Source organism: Tasmannia lanceolata, unplaced genomic scaffold (genome assembly GCF_043159265.1).
Source record: "Tasmannia lanceolata isolate RefF3 unplaced genomic scaffold, GAP_Taslan_0.1 ptg000012l, whole genome shotgun sequence".
Taxonomy (NCBI): Eukaryota; Viridiplantae; Streptophyta; class Magnoliopsida; order Canellales; family Winteraceae; genus Tasmannia; species Tasmannia lanceolata.
In genome coordinates this window covers 49,596,967-49,620,203 of record NW_027518689.1, presented here as the reverse complement: position 1 = coordinate 49,620,203, position 23,237 = coordinate 49,596,967, and the positions used below count along the sequence as shown (strand labels likewise).

Sequence of the window (23,237 nt, the reverse complement as noted above, 5' to 3'; positions counted from 1 at the left end):
GTCTCCTCTCACCATTCTATTGTGTATATTCATGTTTTTCTATTGTTTTCAATAACATACTTATTTCTAGTTCGGATGTGGATTCACATATCAAATATCTACGGAAAATTTTGGAGACAGTACTGAAACAAGAGCTCATTTATTAAGGAAACGAATGAATAAAAACCAATACTCCGAAAGAAGCCTATCTTTTGAGCTATGTGTTCCGCCATATGTTAATAATCAGTTTTTATATGACAAAGTAACCATGATAAACAGTAATTGTTCAATAAAATTACGAAACCTCAGGAAATATACATCCGGAAACAAAATACCATGCAACACAGGAAAATAAGAAAAGCAGGGAACAATCATACCCAAGAATCAGAATCATAGTAAAAGAGAACAGAATATGACAGCTACAAGGAAAGTGAAAGACACAAGGAAAGCTTAACTACCAAAGCCCAAGGTGTTTGCCTAAAGTTACAGGATCCAACACAGCATTAAAAAAAAAAGCAGACAATTGAAATCCAAAATCCCTCTGCAAAAATCATCAGTTCTTTAAGGGTAGGAAAGTACACATTTAAACTTACTGGTTTCTCAAAGGCCGACCGATTGGGTCAACATAAGCCTAATATCCATAGTTGTTTCCATAACCTGAACCATAGCCTCCACCACCAGCGTGGGACGTGGGCCCTGCATTGGATGGAGGAGATCCATACATGGTGGAAACATGACTCTGAAAAGAAGAATTGTATCCCTGGTCAACGGAGCTGGTTGGATTCTGTGCTGGTCCTTGAGCTTCAGCCATAAAATTCTGCAACAAAAATGAAAAATACGGTTAAATGGGATCCATATGCTTATTAAAGATTGGTAGCAACAGTTCCATATCCAAAGAAGATTGAACAATAACAATAATAATACAATAAAGAGAAAATATGCAGGAATGATATGACACAGCTAAGATGGATAGGTCTTGAAATGTATCTTACATCTTTGATGTCTACAATGAAACTATCCCATATTCCTCCTTATTGCCCCACATTTCCATAAGGGTACGTTTGGATTTACTTAATAAAAAAGTATAGGGAAAGGAAAATAGATTGCCATTTCTTCACCTCCCTCTTCCTCTTGATTTGAAAGGAAAGTCATACAGTAAAATAAGCATTGCATTTGGAAAATTCACAGCCCTGTCGAATGAATAGTAAATGGCCCCCAAACATTACTGGGAAAAGGAAAATACGTCCTACTTTAATTTTCCTATAAAAACACCATTTTTTTGTGCAACCAAACGGAAGTATCCTGAATATATAGGATATGGTCCCACACAACCATACCCATTTTCTAGAAAATGCGAAGCTGTGCACAATTACACATATCCGTATCTGGCCATCTCCATATTTTCTTCTAGGTATCACAAATCCAAATCAAAACTAACCTAAAAATTCATTCATGAATACATGCACTTGGAGAATTGAAACAACCGACAAATAAATGTTGAAACTACACACAGAAGATGCAGCTTCCACAATAAATTATACAAAAAGGTGTTTCCGCCAAAATTCCAATTGCTAATGGTGGTGTGGGGAGGCAAATGTTAAAAAAAGTGAAAATCCGTTCATTAACAGACCTCGACTAATTACCTCAAAGTTCTCCATCCTTTATGGACGATAACTTGTGCTTTTCAAGAAAAGAAGAAATAAAAGGAATGATCTTTAAGTTCATGCCAGATAGAATCTAACAAAATAGTCAAACAATATCTCCAGGACAATTAAACAACCTATAAAAAAAGTTCTGAAGTGGTACAGAAAATTCATATCAGGATACAAATATTAGGGAAAGATAGATAAAGAAAAGTGAACAAATCGTCCATTATATACAACGCACTCGATTGGAAACTAATAAGATCAATTATGTATCAAATTTCTAGCCATGACTAACATCCTTTAATGAAATACAAAAAAACCATGACTGCAAAATACATGATAAACTCAGTGGGAAAGATTAAATATTTCCATGCATTGCCCAGTCATAATATATCAAAATATTGACAACAGATGAGTGAAATTATCAAGCATTCAAAGCGAAAGAAGCGTGCCTGTATCATCTGCTGAGCAGTTTGGACTTGTGTACTGGTTCCATTAATCTCAACAGTCATCTCCCCAGATACACCCCTTGTCTCCTGTATTGTAATGGTTGCTCCACTAGCACGACGAATATAGCTAATATTTGCACCACCTGTCCCTATTACAGCATCCGCATATGACAGTGGAATCTGCATGTGCTGTGTGACCTGCATTAAATACGAAATTAAATATGTTTGATACAATTTGTAGTCATAAAACATTGATTTTCTAATTTATCCATAATCAAGTAAGTAAAAGTGAGAAGTCAATCATAAGAGGAAAAGTACCTGTGTGATAATTGGTGGTGGTGGGGCTTGTGCGTTTGCTGAAGAATGAAACCCCATAGGAGTGTTTCCTCCAAATACAGATAAGCCTTGGTGAGGCTGTTTTTCTAGAGGAGGAAAGTCAGATGGCGGATAATATCCGTCATGTTGCCATGGAGGCATGAATTGAGAATTATTTCCAAAACCAGAAGCACCGGTATTTGGAGGAGGACCTCGAGGATGGCCCCAAGACTGGGGTGGGGGTGGCATGTTTGGCTCCATTTTTGAATTTGGCATTGACCCCTGCATAAATAGTCCAATTGATCACTCCTTCCAAGACTCATGTACAATGGAAACGTTTAGCAAAAAAGAAATTATAGTTCACCAATAGGTCTTGATTATAACCATTAGGATCCAACATGATGGACTTACATGCATTTCAAATAGTGGAAGTACACTGTGATCAACCAAAAACCTCCTCAAATGAGATGCAATTAGTTCGACTGCTTTATGAACACCGGTGGGCTCCCCTTGTATCTCAACAACTCTGTCGTCTTGCAGGGCGAAAACTGGTAGATCCTCTGCAGGAGTTTAAAACAACTATTAGAGTACAGAATGAAGTACAGAATAAGACGGCAAATTTCATCTGAAAGGATGTAGGGCTAGTCCAAAAAGGAATTGAACAGAAATGAGTGATTTGTTCTCCAACAGGGTTGTTCCATATCTCAATGAAATAGCTGTAAATCCAACAGAATAAATATTGAATTTAAGAGATACTTCATCTAATCAGTCCGATAGATGAGTTAACTAAGATCTTTGCTAAGGAACAAGAAAGACTTTTTTTAAGCAATATTAATAGAAAAAAGGGACATCAGTGCAGAGTTTGCCCTAGATATAATACATCAGAACCAACCCCTCTATTTGCGAGAGAGTGGACCATGTCATTAGCCACTCTAGGGACATTGTACGAGATGCACCAGTCTCTCTATGTCACCGATTTTCACAATCTCATTGCCAAACCCATCCAATGGCATTCTTGAAGTCCCATTCCACCCAAAGGTTTCCCCTAAGCTCCTTTTTAAATAGTCGGATACCCATACGAGCACCTTGACCTCCTCTGTGTTTGAATCCCATAAGACGCTCCTAATTCAGTAACTCAGGATGGACCATAAGAGTAAGAAAGATAAACATAATGGGCTAAAGCTTGTGTAGCTGAATGCACAAAGTGAAAGACGAAACACTGCCGAAACATTCCAATCTCATCCCGGGAAGCAGATACTACATCAGAAGAAATGATGGCGACATCGGTAGGGATCAACAATGGCAATCCAAAATTTTGATCAGTGACGCCAGAGGAGCACTAGAGAGAGTCGCCACATTGGCATTTAATCGGAGCCTGGAACTTTATGGTTGGGAGACCACCAATGTCCCAGCAAGTCTCCCTTGTATGGTGACACTTCTCATAATAGTTACATTTCAGCTTGTCCTTTTCACCCGGAATTGTATTATTATTAGAACATGCTGGTCTAATAACTAGGGGCGGTCATTTGATCACCTATGATCTGTGTTGCATGGATTCGGATTCGCCTATCGGGATCCGACACGGAATCCAAGTGTCGAACTCGGCAAACCCCACTACATCAGAAGAAATGATGGCGCCATCGGTAGGGATCAACAATGGCAATCCAAAATTTTGATCGGTGACGGCAGAGGAGCACTAGAGAGAGTCGCCACATTAGCATTTAATCGGAGCCTGGAACTTTATGGTTGGGACACCACCAATGTCCCAGAAAGTCTCCCTTGTATGGTGACACTTCTCATAATAGTTACATTTCAGGTAGTCTTTTCACCTGGAATTGTATTATTATTAAAACATGCCGGTCTAATAACTAGGGGTGGTCGTTTGATCACCTATGATCTATGTTGCATGGATTCGGATTTGCCTATCGGGATCCGACACGGAATCCAGGTGTCGAACTCGGCAAACCCCAGAAACTAGGATTCGTGGATTCGATAATTTTTAAATAAAATAAATTTTTAAAAATTAAAATTCGAAATATATATTTTTCAGCAACCTCTATATATGTGAAAATTTTGAGGATGAAGGGTTGAGGCCTTAGAATTTTTATTGAGAGAGTCGAAGAAGGAAGGAAGGGGGCCAGTGTTCTAGGGTCTAGGTGATAGGGTTTTATTAAAAGAGTACCCGTTATGCTTTCATATGAAAAAAGAGTTAAGAAGGAAACACGTTTAAAGGAAAAGATATTGGATTTGCATTTTAAAAGAGACGATGATGAGTCAGATTTGCTCAAAAAAACAGGATTCGTGCGGGACACGGCTAATACAAAAATCTGGGTGTATCCCCATTTGAATCCATGTATGATTCGCGTGTGGAGATGTGTCGACATGGATTCGGCATATGGGTGCAAAGAATCCATGCAACACATCCTATGATACTAGGACTAAAGGGTCAAAAATGGGTTTGCGCTGCAGGTGTTGAACAGTCTACTCCACATAGATGTGGGCTAACAGGGCTAGGGCTGATAAACATTTTCTTAAATCTTCGATTTCCTCCCACATTTTCAATCTACAAAAAATGGAGGAAGAGAAAGTAGCATGCTCCGATGGAGGAACAGGTTGAGGTTACACCATAATTCTTTTGTTGGATTCACTTTGAATTAACGAGTAGACCATATCAAGGTCGGGAAGCTCATCCCTTCCAAAGATCTGCACAGTTGCATCTCAAATTCATAATAAAGTCCAACTAAGAATTTAGAAATCATATTTTGCTTAACGTGTTTTCGATGTTTCTCTCCGTCAGGGTATCCCATTCCAGCAATTGGTAGTGATCTAATTCTTCCCACAGTCCTGAAGAATGGAATAATAACTAGCAAGACCCTTCTCCCCGTGAATAAGAGTCATCTCCAACCGAAGCCAATACAAAAGGGAAATATTGTTCCTTTGCTAATAGGATTGAGCTGCCCGCGTGTATCCGTAGGGGCTAGTCCTAATCCCGAAGGGGGTGGGGACATCCTACGTCATAAAAAAAAGAAGGATTGAGCTGCCTTATCTCAAACATCTTTTGTAGTCTATAGGAATAAATATCCATGACTGATATGAGGTTGCATTGAATGCAACAGCCTACACAACACCATTAAAATTTTGCATTGCCATTTATCATAAATCGAACCACGACTCTTTGGTACCTTAGTTTGCATGTGACATCCTAGTTTGCGATGATCACCAATGTCAACTCAACTAGTGTGATCTGCACATTTGGGAATTATCTAAATAGCTACCCATGGTAGAACTAGTTCTTGGGTTTCTATGTATTGCAGAGGTGACCTTCCAAAGCATTATTGATTAACATGTTCTTTTTTAAGAAACCAATTACATATCACACATGAATTACGGATCAATATCTAACTATCTTTATCAAGGAACATATCCCGGTGATAGACACTAAACACGAAAAAACTAAGATATGTACCACAAATTGCCACATCTGATTGAAAAAAAAGAGGACAGATCTAACTATCTTGCCTACATCTGATACATGCAGTATGCACGGACCTCTAGATCTGAAAAGAAAACCATGATAGAGAGACAATAAATTCCAGATCTAAACCAAAACTTCTAGCTCTAAGATTTTCACCCCCTTTATTCAAACTTCGAATATTCAACAACTCAACTCAACTAAACTCAACAAAGCCTTCGTCCCAAACTAGTTGGGGTCGGCTAAATGAATCCTTTAGAAAAAATTCATGAAGAAGGTGAAAGGAATCTACCCGGCTCTAATCTTGGCTCTAGTTGGGGTCTTCTACGTGGATCATTTTCTTCCATTCTATCCTATCCAAGGTCATGTTCTCTGTTATGTTCCTAGCTATCAAGTCTTTCCTCACTGTTTCTACCCAAGTTGTTTTCGATTTGCCCCTACCTCTTTTTACTCCATCAATTTGGCACGAGTCGCCTCTTCTCACCGGAGCATCCAAAGGCCTACGTTGGATATGTCCAAACCAAGGAAGCAGGATTCTTCCCTGAGTGTCTTCGATTCCCGCTCTGGCAACCTTGAGTAGGATTCTTCCCTGGGAGTCTTCGATTCCTGCTCTGGCAACCTTGGTCCAAACCATCTTAAGCGGTGCTCTCTCATCCTCCCCTCAATTGGTGCCACCCCCACCTTTTTACGAATGTCTTCATTTTTAATTCTATCTAACCTTGTGTGGCCGGACATCCATCTAAACATTCGCATCTCCGCTACACTCATCTTATGCACATGTTGCTTCTTGGTGGCCAAACATTCTGAGATGTACAGCATGGCTAGCCTCACAGTTGCCTTATAAAACTTTCCCTTCAACTTGGTAGGGATTTTACGGTCGCACAAAACTCCTGAGGCAAGCTTCCACTTCAACCAACCTGCTCTTATTCTATGGTTAACATCCTCTTCAATCTCTCATTCCTTATGTAGAATTGAACCAAGATAGCGAAAAATATCCCTCTTAGGTACCTCCTATCCAGTCATGTTTACTACATCCTCGTCCCGCCTCCTTACATTACTAAAGTTGCATTCTATATATTTTGTCTTAGTCCTACTCGGTCTAAAACCTTTGGATTCCAAAGTAGTTCTCCATAACTCTAACTTAGCATTTACTCCTGCTTTGATTTCGTAGATTAATACTATGTCATCTGCAAATAACATACACCACGGCACCTCATCCTGGATACCCTCCGTAAGCTCATCCATAACTAGCCTAAAAAGATAAGGGCTCAGAGCTGATCCTTGGTGCAGTCTTATTGTAATTTTTTTTTTTGAAAGATGACTTTTTTCATTGATATTAAAAAAGCATTAGGACCAGAAGTCCCGTCCTACATTACAAGATATCAATAAAACTAGACCGGGCATACCCGGAACCAGGGAAGGGTAAAACCTAACAAAATTACTTCAACTACACTAACATTTTCCTTCCTTCACCATGCCATTGATAAACTTTACTTTGGAGGCCCCCAAAAGGATCTCTTTATATTATCAGTTCTTTTTTGCAAGCCAAATCCCATTAATCTTGTTAGCACCAATATTAACAAAGCATCAATTGTCCGTAAAACCAAGGACAAGAATGCCCAAAAAGCTCCTTTCCCATTAGGTATAATCAATCCAACTCCCAAAAAATCTCAAGGGCTGGGACCAGGGGTCTAACTATCAGGCACAATCAGTCAGCTCCACTGAAAGGGCTCCAATGTCCAGCTCCATATCCTCAGGTCAGTAGTCTGCGGCAAACTGCGGAAACGGGATCTCTACCACAGGATTCCTTCGAATTGAAATTAATTCAGCTATCTTCTGAAGGCAGAGATTTTTCTTTGCCTCCCATTCCAATCGGCTTAGTTCATTTGTATAGTCCAGCCAACCTTGAAAGAAGGGAAATTTGTAGATTGGTATGCAAATGTCCTTTAAATTATACGTACCAGTAACAGGGACGTACCAGTACAGTTTGATAATCTGCTTGGAATTGTCTCCATTGATGCTTAAGTTTGCTTTTAACTAATTCGGGAGTGGTGGGAGCCTATTGTAATTGGAGTTTCCAGTCCTATTGTAATTGGAAACTCACTAGACGTGCCATCCGTGGTTCTGACACTAGTTACTGCTCCATTATACATATCCTTAATCACATCAATATATTTACTAGGCACTTTTTTCCTTTCAAGGTCCCACCACTAGGGGTGTAAACGGATCGAATTCGAATCGGATATAGCTATATCCGAATTCGATTACAGTATACACTATCTGAATTCAGATTCAGATTCGAATTTGACGGATATTTAATATCTATTACCAAATTCGTATCCGTCGGATATTGTTCGAATTCGGATATTATCTGTATCCGTTTATCCGGTAAATTCGAACATTTTATTACAGCACTTTATCTTTCTTCTCCTTCTTACTCCTCGAATAAATTTTTCAAACCCTAAAACCAGACCTCTACCTTCTCTTCACAAAATTAACTCTCAAACCCTAAAATATATGAGATCCTCTTCTTCCTTTTAAAACAAAGGTAGAGAGAGAGAGGCGGTGGGGATGGATGATGGTGTTGGTAGTAGTCTTTGGGTTTTTTCTTTCTTTTTTTATATATATGAAGGAATGGGTTTGGGCTATTTTGAACAGGGGAAGTGAGAGTGTGTCATTACTAAATATAAATATTAAGGATATTATTAATAATAAATAAAAAGGATTTACTTCTCGGCTTCGGATGTTAAACGGATCGAATATTCCATTTACCAGATTCGCATCCGCTAAGAGCCGGATATCTCATAAACGGATTCGGATAATATCCGCTTGAAACGGATCCGGATAATATTCGCTTTAAACGGATTCGGATGCGGACGGTAATCGAATTTTCAAATATCCATTTACACCCCTACCCACCACATAACACTCCTGGGAACCCTATCATACGCTTTCTCCAAATCAATGAAAATCATATGAAGGTCTTTTTTATTTTCTCTAAATCTCTCCATTAATAGCTTCCATAGTCAATCATCCGGGCATGAAGCCAAACTGATTTTCTGACACCTTAGTTTCTTTTCTTAGTTTATGCTCAATTACCCTCTCCCAAAGCTTCATGGTGTGACTCATTAGCTTTAATTCCCCGGTAATTAGTGCAACTCTAAATGTCCCTTTATTTTTATAAATAGGTACTAAAGTACTCTTCCTCCACTCATCAGGCATCTTCTTAGTCTTCAAAATATTGTTAAATAATCTAGTTAACCAAACCAAACCCACATCACCCAAGCATCTCCAAGTCTCAATAGGAATATCGTCAAGCCTCCTAGCCTAACCTAATTTCATATTTTTCATAGCTACTCTTACCTCTGATGTTTGGATTCTACGAACAAACATCTGGTTTGTATCATCAAAAGCGTTATCAAGTTCTCCCAAATTCACTACAGGTTCTCTATTAAACAACTGATCGAAGTAACTTCTCCATCTCTCTTTAACCTCGCTTTCTTTTACTAACAATCTTTGATTCTCATCTTTGATGCATTTTATATGATTCAAGTCTCTGCTCTTTCTTTCTCTCATCTTAGCAAGCTTGTAGACATCTTTTTTACCCTCTTTCGTTCCTAACCTGTGGTACAAATCCTCATATACCTTGCCTCTGGCTTCCCTTACTGCCTTCTTAGCTTCTTTTCTAGCCAATTTATACTTCTCAATGTTCTCCTCATTTATACACTTTTGCAAACATTTATAACACTCTTTTAGACCTAATCACCTTTTCGACCTCCTCATTCCACCACCATGTGGAATATTCAACGACCAAAAAAAAAAAAAACTACTTCACAACAATTCAAGAACAAAACAAAAAAAAAACTACACCGTACCTCTCTGCAAGAAGGAAGGCTATCTCCTACATGGCCATACAGTTGCTGATGTTAGCAGTACAGCTAGATGAATTCGTGGGAGTTAACTACAGCAGAGACAACAAAAGAATTTTCTCCCGCTTTGATACCAAGTTGAGTTTCACACTGTGATAGAGAAGAGAGATAACGTGGAGGGAGCAGAGAAGAAAGGAAGAGAAATGTTGCTAGGGTGTGAGTGCGTGGGTGTTTTGGGTGTTGTGTGTGTGTGTGGGGGGGGGGGGGGGGGGGGCTAGTGATTTGCGAGTAATCCTCCCCTCCTAGACTTTTATTAAAACATAATTCATACTTGTCATTATGGCCTTGAATAGAAAAGGATATACAAGTCAAGAGGAATATACATGCATAGATAGTGACAAATATTGTTCTTGAGAATTTCTCAATTGATTTTCAAAGTTTGATTTTCTTATCAGATATTACACAAAATCTACCGGAAAATAAAATAAATAAAAGATGCAAAATGAAAAATAAAAAAGGAAATTAAAGTAAAAGACTACTTATGTGCACTCTCTGAAAATATCTGAATGAGAAATCTCAAAAGATGCAATTCTTTTATACAATTGAGAAAAAAATAATATTGTTGAAAATATAGTGAAATATAAGATATACAAAATCTCAAAAAAGAAAAAAAAAAGAAAAAAGGTAATACTCTTTTAGAAGATTGTGAAAAAATAACATTGTTGAAAATATTGTGAAAATATCAGATCTTCGAAAGCCCGGATATACTTCGGTAAAAAGGGAGAGAGATTAATGTGTGAGCCCATAATTAACTGGAAAGCAACATATATTTTATCACCAAGAAGAGGCAATTATTCATCTACAGCATCAATATTTTCAGATTCCTAATGTCCATGTTATGCAGGGCAGCTGAAGAGACCTAGATCATATATTTCTCAATTGTCGTTTTTCTCATAGGAAATGGACCTTCAATTGATTGTAGGTATTCTGGGTGACATTGACTTCAGTGGCAGATTTCCTAGAGTGTTTGTACTCTGCACCCATCCTCCATCCTTACCATACTTTATGGGGAATTTGTCGGTTGGCTATGATGGGGATCCAGACTCAAGATTTCGAGTATACCAGCGACGGAGGAGACATAGGGACAGGGAGTTGACTTCGATATGGATGAACGACCAGTTTTTTTGATCCAGATGTTTCAGATCGACGTTCCGACGGCACAGATGATTCACAGATGTTGCAGACACATTTCAGATGCCCGTCCGATCCACATACATTTTTAGAGATGATTCATATATCATGCGGGCCCTTTTGAGTCTTAGATTTTTATTTTTTTTTAAGTTTTTCTTTTAGTTTTACGGTGTTAAAAGAGTCTTTTATGAGTTGTTTTAGTTATAGGGGTAATGTGGTCTTTTTGCATCAAAATAACTCAAGTTATGTGAGTTATGGTTGTTTTAAATTAGCCCCACACATGTATTACACGATTTTAAGTAGGAGCATATCTTTAAGTCATTAGAAAGGGTAGTTTGGCCCTTAGGGTATTTTTATTGGTTTGATATAAATAGTTTATGTTGGGTTTGTAAAAGAGAACACTACTTTCATTTTGCTATGAGAAATGGAGAGCTTATTGGAGAAAAAGGTTTCATCTTCTTTGGTGATATGCCAAAGAAATTCCATCCCGGCATCCTTTGACAACTACCCGGTTTGTGTCTACACAACTGGAAACCAACCCAAAGCCCCTTTTGAGGACCAAAACCTTCCACATAGGCATACTAGTATTGTGTGAGACCTTGTGAAATTCAGTAAATTGGATTGGAATACATTTTGTGGGGTTAACGAAATTTCTTATTTGTCAGAATTGTGACTTCTTGGAATTCTTGCTATTTACATGCATATGTATATATTGATTACATATTTAAATTTACTCATGGATAATCTTAAAATCTCAATCATTTAATCAAATTTCCATGGTTGAATCATAGAAGTTGTTCCCGTCATAAGTCAGGCTATATTTTGGAGCATTAGGGAAAAAATGCTATCACATGATCTTCAAAATCCTAGAATCTGTATATGGGTTCAAGTTGCAAAAGAAAATTATGAAGGAGGTCATTTCCTGGATGTGGATGCATGAATGATGAGGTCGACATGACCAGAAAGTGGAAGCCCTCTGTATATCAAATGTGAAGACAATCAAGGAAAAGCTACATGGAAGAAACCACTCCAAGCAGGCTTTAAGTATTAGGAACAGTGTACTACCTGAGATTCGAAAGGGCCCTATTTGGATAGTGGCGTCGTTATCCCTCGGATCATCTTCCTCACTAATATGCAATAAGAATGAGCTCTTTTCTTCTAACTTGTTGATTCAATATGCAATAAGAATCAGCTCTTATCTTCTAACCTTACTAATGGGAGATCCTATTATTAGAGAAGTATGATTTTGTTCTAATAAAAAAATAAAAAATTAATTTGTTACTTGTCAGGAACAAAAAAGAAATGGATTATATCGTGTAGAGCAAAACTGAAGTCCAATCAGCAATATGAAATAAGAAAATATATGAATAAACGCCAACAAAGAAAACAATACAAAAGCATAAGATAAGAGGTTTGGCTCAAGAAGCAAAAACAAATGGCTACCTGTCCCACGAACACGGACAATAGAATTAGAAGCTTCTTGGATTGATTTTATGGTTGCTCCCTGTTTTCCTATCAAGCGTGTGTAGCATGCACCAGGAGCCGTGTTGAGGCAGCGGCCCCAAGATTTGGAGCATGAGACTCATTATCAATACCATCAACAATACGTTTATGAACCCTCAGCAGACCATCAATAGCAGGCGGAATAGAAATATCTGGCTCCTCCTTTGCTGAAATCATTACCTGTTAAAAGATTGAGAAAGAGCAAACAATCAGTGTCTGATAGTAAATTTTTAAAGATAGTCTGATAGTAATTTAAATTAAAGTCTTAAGCACTGAACAATATCCAATATCTAGTTACTAGAACTCAGATGAATAGTTACCTAAAAAGATAATTATATTAAGCATGGCCGTGGTGCCTTAAAACATGAAATAAATACTATTACAAGAAAAAGCAAGATCAAATGACACTGATAAATATTTACATTATTATAACACATTCCTATAAGAATAATATAGTGCATGCATGGACTTATTGCTACTCGCCAATTATAATTTTCGAAAGTGCACTTGGCAAAATTTTGCCAAATGCAACTCAGAGATGCTATAACCTGCAACTAGAAACACCTTAATACATGGTAGCTACGATGCAGTACAAAAAAAAATCATTTGTAATTCAGGTGGAGAAAAATCATTTCGTTCTCTAGGCCAGTAGGCATATGCGATGCAAATGAAGCTGAAGCCATTGCTTTACTATGGGGATTGAAATTATATCCAAAATCAAGATGGGAACCATTGATTATTGAAGGAGACTCCTCCAGAGCAATTGCCAAGGCTACCAGCAAATCTCTCGGGCCTTGGAAGCTTGTTGATGTAATATCAGAAATAAGAGACATAGTTGCTGTCATTAACACATCACTAATTCATATAAGAAGATCGGCCAATGAGGAAGCCAACAAGCTTGCCAAAGAAGGGGCTGACATGAAGGGGGAAGTACTTTTCACCATTAGCTAAATCATGCCGTTTTCTTGATCTTATCTAGTAATTGGTTTTGCAGGGAGTTAAGTGGCGTTTCTGCCACTTTGTTGGTTTTAGTGAATTGTAAAGCATCTTTGTACTGTATTAGCTTTGGTTAATGGGTTGGGTAGTTAACATTTTGCAGTCCTTGGGTTGTGGGTAGGTGGGTTTTGAGTGCTTGCTGTTTGTGTTTGCATTTGACTGGGATTTCTCGTCCCCTATGATGTATTTCTCATTCAGCAATCAATAAATATTTTAACTTTAAAAAAAAAAAACTAACGATGTGGTCCAGAAAGAATTCAAACTGCGATGACCAGATAAGGGAAAAAACTAACGTAGTTTCTTTTTATCCTTTGAAGTTTCTAACTAAAAAAGGATTAGAGAAAATATTACACGTAATACTTAAGCTTGACATGGCAAAGGCATTTGATCGAGTAAAATGGGACTTCCTCCTAGCTGTCCTCACAAAATTTGGATTTGGAAATGCTTTTATTGACATGATAAGCATATCTATATCAAATTTTTGGTACCCTATCTGCATAAATGGTGAACCAGAGGATTTTTTTAAGTCCACAAGGGGTCTTTGTCAAAGGGATCCTCTATCCCTTTGTTTATCATTTGTAGGGAAGGTGTTAAGCAGGGGAATAAAAAAGATGTTCCGGGACAAGATGGCATACTGCTTTTTATGTTCTACAGGGTGCATCCCCATCTCTAATTGCCCATTTTCCATCAATACAATAATCTTCACCAATGAAAAGAAGCAATTTTTAGACAACAAATGAAGTTCTTCTCCCTATAAGAATCGGCTTTAGAGCAGCTCATAAATAAGGATAAAAGTTGTTTTAGTTGCTATTAGAAAAGCCCTTTATATAGGAAGGATCATAAGCACAGCCACAGGATTCTCTTCCAAAGGTCTTCCTATGGATTACTTGGGCGCACGTCTGTATAAAGGATGATTGAAGATTATTCAATTTGAAAAGCTTACAGAGAAGATCAGATCACGGGTAGAAGGATGAAAAGGTAAGCTTTTGTCTGCGGGAGGTACATTTCTTTCTCCACCGCAATCCACTGGTCGAATGCAGTCTCGAATCGAAGAGGATGCTAGATACCAGCCGGAGATGTGTACGCGAACAAGGGTCAGAGATGTATGTTCCCAAGCACCCAGGGAAATTCATGGGGAAGGAGCCCTTTTCCCCCTTCTTTCTAGGGAAAAAAGCAAGAAGCCGGGGACCTCGCTATTATACTTGGTATCGGTTGAAGGAACCCAAGCCAAGCGACTCAAACAGTGGAAGGAAATAATGAGTCTGAAAGAGGAGTGGCTTAAAAGTACCAGATGGATCATTGGAACAGAAAGTATTAATTCTTGGATTGATATATGGTTTAACAGTAGCTCAATCATCAACCAAGCTTTAAATAGGGATGGGGTGAAACTGAAACTCCAAGTCAAAGAGGTGATTAACAGTTTTGGTGAATGGAATCTCTCATAGATCGAAAATAATATTCTTTTAAGCAATGTTAATGCCATCAAGAATTCAAAGGCCAAACCTGTTGACAAAGAGGATGAACTCGTTTGCATTCATAACAATTCTGGACACTTTTCTACCACATCTGCTTGGAACAAGGTGAGAGATAAAAGTCGAAGAAAATACGGCAATCATCTATCTGGAAGGAACTACGTACAAAAGTGAGTTGCCTTATTTGGAAATATTTGTCCAACTCGGTCCTAATTGACGAGAAGCTCAAAGATATTTTTATCCCTTTTCCATCCATGTGCACGCATTCTTCATCACCAAAGGAAGAGGATTTGAATCACTTATTTCTTTCTTCTTTTTTTTGAATGCTAATCATTTATTTGTTGATAGTGAGCCGGTTGAGCTTTGTGGGGCTACTTTGCTTCCCTACTTGATGTTCCACTGATTCAAAACTAACCAAGAAGTGCTAGACTCTTGCAGTGGTTTGAATTAGATAAAAAGAAAAAGAAAATTCTATAACTGGTTTTGCTTTGAAGATCATTCCATCCCTTATATCTTGGGAGATATGGAGGGAAAGGTGTAGAAGGCAGATGGAAGGTTTAAGGAAGAGGACAAATGTGGTCATAATGGACATCAAAGCTTGGGGAAAGATGCTAGTCAAGTCCTTCTCGCCTTCAACTGATTGCTCTGACTAGGAAGCATGGGTGCTTAGGAAAATGTCTACTCTCTCCGAACCAATTAATTTTATTAAGGTATGAAAAGTAGCTTGGGCAAAACCAAGGGAATGTGAGATCAAGAAGAACACGGATGGGGATTCCAAAGGCAACCCTGGTGTGTCTACTGATGGGGAGTTGTGAGAAACTATTATGGTATAGTAGTCTTCACTTTTTCTCATTATTATGATACTGCAACTAACATGCGAACAGAAGCAAAAAGAATGTTGGACGGCCTAAGATACTTTACCAAATGGACCCTCCCTGTGCCACAAAATTTTACTACCATGATCTTATATCACTTATAGCTGAAGTAAAACGGCGGATGTATCATGCCTACCTAGAGGTAAATCAAGTTGCCAATTCTTTAGCCAATCATGCTTGCAACAATAAATGTAGTAATGTCTACAGATTTTGGAGAGATCTTCCTAATAGAGCAAGAGGTGCAGCTAAATTTGATGCCTTGGGGATACCAACTATTCGATATAAGTAAGTTGAGTCTTTTTTTGAATTCAAAGGAAAGGTGGTATGTCCCCGTCGTTTACTTTTTTTCTTGTATCAATTAAATTTAAGGTGCCAGTTCGAGTTCCTAGACAAATTCTGGGTTAAACAAATCAGCACAAAAAGAAAACCTAACAATAACAATTGGTTAAAGAAATAAACCCTCCTATACGGGTTAGAGTTTAGGCAAGTTGAGTGAGCTAGCAAGTTTCTAAAAGACACCAATCAAAGAAAAGCACCAAAAGAGGGATTAGGTTGCGGTTTTACAATTTTTGGACTTCTTTTGGGGATTTCACAAACTTTCTTAGGGTTTTGTAGAAGAGTCAAGTTTAAGAAGTTCAGGTTTCTTATTAGGCAAGTTAATATACTCAAGCTCCTATCATAGTTTTAAATTTCGGCTGAAATCCGAAATTTCGGTCGAAATATTTCGGTTTCGGTTTGGACCGAAACCGAAAGTACATTGAATCAAAATTTTACTTGAATTCCCTGAAATTTCCCCAAAATTTTGCCGAAATCCGAAATTTCGTATTCACCCTTTATTACAAAATTTCCACCGAAATTTCAAGTTTTTTTTGTTGGTGGATGTGGGGTGGAAATTTCGTATTCACCCTTTATTACAAAATCTCCTGTTTTCTATTGATGATAAGACAAATGAGGGCTTGTGGTTGTTCTCTCTTTTGAGGTCCGTCTATATACATGGGTCGGGTCGAAATAAGATGGTTTGGAGTTTTCAGTTTAGTAGGATATTATTCACTGGGTTATTTTATAGTTGTTGGAAAATCATGGGATAATTTCAAAATATTTTATTAAAATACTGCAAAAAAAGGACATTTTGAATAAGTCGGAGATGTTTGTGAATATGGTGGTGCCCACTCATAGATAGTAGTCTCTCTAGAGTCCTCCAGGGATTATGGCCTTTTGAAGAAATGCATGTTTGAATAAGATGAATAGCAAATCATTTGGTTTTACTAAGTATCTATTTTAAGTTTTTTCTATGGCCCTGGTTTTCAACCTTTGATTTGTTGCATTTATAGATAAATTGTCATTCGAATGTAAATAGTGCAAATAGTGGTGCCAATACTAATTGAAAAAGGTAGAAAAACATTTAAGATTTTTTTTCATCTTTGTCAACATGTTTTGTGGACCCATCCTAGTTGAATCGAAGGTGGGCCCACATTTCATTTCATTGTGGCGAGTCACGAGAATTTCATATTTCAAAACTTAAGCATCATACAAATGATGGGCCGCTGACTAAGAACAAAAAGGGGAAATATCTTTTTTTGTAGGACATTTCACTTTGCAATTCATTTCATTTCATGTCATTTACATAGAGAATTATTTGGTAGCCAACATCATTGGACTGTACAAAAAGTAACCGTATCTTATGTCAGATCAGCATAGGACCAATACCACCTCGTAACTCTAAGTGTTATTGGCATATAGTTGGGATCCTTGGAAGGATGACTCATCATTGTACTTTCTTACACTTCATTACATTGTACTTCTCTATTGATGTTACTATTCCTCGATATTTATTTATAATTTGGTTTTGATTTATTGTCCTATGCTAGGATTAGTATTATGTTTAACTGGAACATTTGACCAATTACGCCAAATGCGTGTCATATTTCTTTTCTTTTTCCTTTTCTCTTTTCTTTCATCTTCTCTCTTCCTCTCCTGTTTTCCTTCTCTCTCTATGAGAGTTTAGCTTCTATTTGTAATCCTTCTACGAGCTTCATGGTTGTTTACGTACCATTTACGCCAAACGCGTGCTATATTTAAATTTCTTCCTTTATTCTCTTTATTTTTTCTCTTTTATTTCGTCTTCTCACTTTCTTTTTCCCCATCTCTCTCTCTCTCTCTCTCTCTCTCTCTCTCTCTCTCTCTTCAAAGTTATTTTGCTTGTATTTGTAAGCCTTCCAAGAACGTCATAGTTGTTTACATACCCTAGTCCAATGGCTAACCGGTGCACAGTGTCAATGCTCTTTTTGTGGAAATATGAACATGTCTTCCAAAGTCCTCATTTTCTAGCTATGGTTGTTTCGCAAGGGCTCAAATAAAAATGGCATTGATTAGGAATCCAAATATAAATTAACTATAAAAGGATCTCTCTTTCCTCGAATAAAAATGGCAATTATAAAAGAGCATAACCTCAAACAAGGCTTTAATCTTCCAATTCGGATGCCTTTCATCAAGTAACCTAAATAGATGAGTGCAGGTTCTATCCGTGAACCTAGGGCAACATATCAATTGTCAAAGTGACTCCAAAATACATTACCAAGGCCCAGATTGCAATGATTAGTCATTGAGCATTATATATGCTAAAAAATTGACCTAAGAACTCTCATGTATGTCTTGGATGAATGTATGTGTCAAGAAGCTCCACATTCTATCTGGTAAATTCAAAACTCGGTTGGCTCATATTCTTGAAACATGGTCAAAATTACTAGTATAAGCTTCCTTTGTCACAAGTAACTTCAAAACCCAAAAAAACTTCATGTCAGTACAAATATATTATGGGATTAAAACATGTTCTCCAAATTTCAAATACATGTATAACATAATGGTAGATGTCATTTTTAGATTAGAATATTATATTATATCCATGAAACTCTTATTTTCTCTTCATTGCCTTGACTACATGCATGTTTAATACTTGTATTTCATATGCATGTTTGACACCATTCTTTATTCTTCTCACATATACAGTATCATTTGATTATGACATAGAAGGTGAAACGGTGTCTGATTATGGTGTGGGTGTGGACTCTAGTACAATGGGCTTTGTTTGAAAAAAATCTAGTACAATGGGCAATCTTTTGGTTGGCATGCCAGTTGATAAGTGTATATATATTAATGCACTTGCAAATATAAAGCAAATCAATAAGTTTATTATTACATGATCTCATAAATGAACTATAAGTATAGTAAACAAGCAATGATGTGCTATAATTTTTATTCTGCAAATTCTAAAAAAATAGTTTTCTTTCTACATCTTAGAACTCATTTTATTAAAGGATAAAACCATCTACTTTGAAGTCCAAGCAATCTTCATGTGCAAGACAAATTATTAGTACATCTGTTCACATTGTGTTATTCTATAATATCATATTTCTCACGCGGTAAGTGGCCCTATATAGCATCCCTCTTTATATATTTTTCTGACCAATCATGAGTTGTTTAAATGTGATCCCTATCAAACACCCTGATAGCATCCAATCCTTTGCTATATGACTATGAATACAAACAGATCACCACTTTTAGCGTCCTCTAGGTTTGTTTTTCCTATTACTTTGATTGGTGATCCATGTTGCTCGAATAAGGTTAAGGAACCAGTGTCTATGTAAAAGATACAATATTTATTCCTTTTACTCGGTTTGAATTGATTCATAGGGGCTTTGAAGCTTTGGCAGTTGTTTCCGTGGGTCACACAAGGACGAAAGCTGCAGAAGGTTTTCAAATCTGCTCCTTGTAGAGAATTTCTTCAAGATAGTCTTCTGCATCATCTTTTGTTATGTTTTACAACTTTTTGTTGTTGTTTAACTTCTAAATGTGCTGGTGGAATGTTTGATTTTTTTTATTTTTTTGAAAATTTTACTATGTTAAAGCTCATCAAAGGCTAAACCATGTCAACTTGGATGAGTAAAGTGCAACCATAGTGGGTTTTTGATTGATTAAGAAAACTTGTAATGAGTTTTTGATTGACTTCATAGTGCCAAAACTAGTTTGACTTGGGTGAGTTAGTGTTTGACTAAATAATTTTAAACACAGAATTAGTGTATTCTTTTTAATATGTGGTGTTTATACATCTCTGTCATTCAAGCATGCTTTTATGAACCTTTTCTTTTTAATTTTTTGAATAAAATTTCTACATTCTTTTTATGTTTCTTAATTTTCTATAATTAAAAACCTAATTTCTCATGGTGTATGCCTCAGGCCTCGAGACATTATTTAGCCTTGTTAGGAATTTTAAAGCGGCATCTTTTTTTCTTTGTCTCTACTAACATGTATAGTCATTGAAAGAAGTTATATTGAATGAGTGGAAATGATACAAATTAAGAAGAGAAAAAACTTAATTACCTTAGTTTTTTCTTCAAAGTAGAAATAAAATGGTATGAGCAAATATTTTGATGATGAATTGTGAGGAACATCGATAATTTGAACCAATCTAATGATTTGAGCATTGGCAATTTGATCCGGCCTACAAAGTACTTTTTTCTTCTACTAGCTCATCGAATGCGTGTGATGGGAAAATGTGGAACATTGATAGGATGATTTTGGGTATAATGGGTCACAAATCTCTTGAATTGTGTGCTTGATATTTGTAAAAGATCTCATCTAGTAGCACTTATCTCAATTAGTTAGCTAAAATGTGATCGATATTGAAGTATTCTCCGAAATATATTGGACTACATTTCCCTTGGGGGTTTTGTAATAAGTCATCATAATTAAATGATAAATAATAATGTGAAGTTAACAGGTAGGAAGCTCAATTAGTGACAAAATGATGTTGTCCTCAGTCCTAACAAGATGAATCTATATAGAAGAGAAATAGGCCTTCATTACTATTTTTTCGGAGAACAGAGAACCATCAAAACCAGTGGCCTCCATGCATATGCTTGAAAGGAAAACTAAACCACAATTTGAAAGTCCTTCAGATGATAGATAATTGGAACGGGTGAAAGCAAAACTCCAATGGAGGATATTTGGACGAAGAGGTGGTGGGAGGATTGGTAGTGTCGCCATTGCCGGTACCAGAATTTCAATTGGAGAAAAAAATGCAGAATATGTAATCAAACCACAAGGAAATTGTTGGTGGGAAGAAAGGGGTTTGATCATAGAAGAAATCAAAAGGCAAGTAATGGGAACTGGTATTGCTCCCCCTGTTGGTCTCTTAATTTCGAATGGAGGAAAAGTTGTTGTTGGTGCCGCCAGAACAAATTTCCTTCTAGATGGGTGCCACGACCTTTTGGCCGTTCCCTAGATCCGGACTTGGCCCTAGCTGAGAGCGATTTATGGCCTGACTCTGGCTCTATCTCTCATAGGTCTAAAGATTCTTCGATCTTGTGTATCTCGGGGAAGGAAGTAGATGTACGAATGAAGACCCTAAAAGCCTGCCTGATTGGGACAAAAAAGAGCCCTTTAGTTCCCTTGAGGAAATTTGTCTTTGGGCTCAAAAGAGCTGGAATATCCCATCCCTGCAATGCCCTTGTATCTTGTCGGATGAGGAAATCCTTTTTATGTTCGAATCAGAACTGCAGGCTATTACGGTTCTGTCTAGTAGTCAAGAGTCTTTGGAACCTCACCTACGCTCGCTCACTAAGTGGAATAAGGAATTTATTCAAAGCGAGTAAGCTCTTTGGGTTAAATTCTATGGTATCCCTTTACATGCTTGGGCCGTTTCAACGGTGGAGGCGATAGGAAGCCTCTTTGGTCGGGTCCTAGAAATAAAGATGGAGGGGAATCACTAGCAATGCATGAGCTCTGTGTCGGCAAAAATTCAAGCCCCTCGGAGGTCTTTCTCAGACTCATGTGTTAGAATTAGAGGCTTGAACCTTATCTACAGAATTGAAGTTGAAATTCTTGAGCCCTCTGTTTGCTTTGCAATTTCTGGGCCATCTGCCTCATTGGCTCGGCGGTTGCATGTTGCCCGTTCGGTCCTGGTTGTGGGGCTGAGTCGGGGCCACGTGAGGAGTATATGAGAAGAGATGGAGAGATACCGCCTTAGAAGCACGAAGCGGGGGCGGGGGTGGGGAAGCGGGGGTCTAGAAGAGTAAGTTTGGGAGTGCCATAGTAGCGTGTATGTAATATTGTCTTTATATATCTTTCAAAATTCAAGTACATCAAAAAATAATAGTTTCTAACCATTTTCATATGTATCTTTCAAATTTTAAGTGCATCTAAAAGGTAATTTATAACCATCTTCACCATCTTCATTTGTGTACACTCGTTCCTCGAGCCTTCTGAAGATGCACAAGCCTTTGTACTTGCTCCAATGAAGTACTTTGAAGAGTTGGAAGAGTTTGATGTTAAGAAGTTGGTGATGGTGGGACTTATAGAGTAATAGAAGCACTGGGAGCGTCATTAGAGCGGTTCCCGTCTCTCTGGGGTCGCGCTCCCTGGAAGCTCCTTCGTAAGGAACGCCGAATCGAGGTTCCGAGGTGGGAGCGGCATCCCGAGAGAAGGTTCCTGCTTATAAGGATACCGCACACAAGAATTATAGTGGTTTCGCCTAATACCGGTCCCAATCCAATCTTTCAAAGAATCCCCTCCTCGAGTCTTCACTATCCTTCTTACCTCTTTCCGGGTAGAGATCAAACCGTTACAAGTCACCGACTTCAATCTCCTTGAGGGTAGAGATTACACAGTTTACACATTGTTCTCTACGCTTCCTTTTACACTAAGGGTTGATATGGCGTCCCTCTCACGAATACAATGAAGAAATAAGACAGAATACTTTGCCTCTTGATAGGCAGATGAACGATCAAAACTGTCTCATCACTTTTCAACATATACAAAGATAACCTATATCGACCTCTCAAACAATATGCAAGATCAATGGCACTTGAGAGATAGTGTGATATTCAAGCCTTCTTGAAGATTCTTAGTTGAGCATGAGAGCTTGAAGATGAGCAATAGAAGTCCAATGAGGGTTCTAAGCCGTGTTTAAAAATGTGAATGCGACGAGGAACGTGGCTGAAGAAAATCCTAGTCGATTCCGTACGACGCGGTCGAGTTCTGGATTGACGGAGCTGAGTACTCGATTGTTGCAGTCATAATTAAGAAGAGTTAAAGGAGTTTTTATTGACTCTGTACGGCAAAAGGTGGAACACAACGGCAAAACACGGAACACAGCAAAGGTAAAAGGGAGTCTTGACTTGGGGGAGTCCACAATGACGCGGGGGGGAGGGGGGGGGGGGGGGGGGGGTTGGGGTTTAAAAATATGGTTCTGAGTCTTTTACGAGATGTACCAAAATATTGAGCGTTGTACTGAATGAATATTTTAATTTTAGAAGGTCCAATGGGCAGAACGGATAATCTCTGGTCAGCCAACCTTGAAATCAAGTTGTTGCCACTAGCATGGTTTTAAATTTCAGTTTCGCTATTAATTTTGGGCCTAGCCAAAACCAAAATTTCGGCCGAAATCCCAAATTTACGACCAAAATTTAGTTG

At 37.9% G+C, this 23,237-nt stretch overlaps 1 pseudogene across 1 annotated transcript in view; it reads right to left on the bottom strand.

Moving 5' to 3' along the window:
- Positions 1 to 353: 353 nt before the first annotated feature.
- Positions 354 to 23,237, bottom strand: part of LOC143888409 (flowering locus K homology domain-like) — a 34,683-nt pseudogene continuing 11,799 nt past the window's right edge. Inside the window, exons 3-7 of the transcript XR_013254585.1 lie at positions 12,365 to 12,604; positions 2,801 to 2,949; positions 2,393 to 2,671; positions 2,078 to 2,272; positions 354 to 796 (exon numbers count right to left, since the gene is read on the bottom strand). The product of XR_013254585.1 is annotated as a flowering locus K homology domain-like (transcript). The remainder of the gene's footprint in view (positions 797 to 2,077; positions 2,273 to 2,392; positions 2,672 to 2,800; positions 2,950 to 12,364; positions 12,605 to 23,237) is intronic.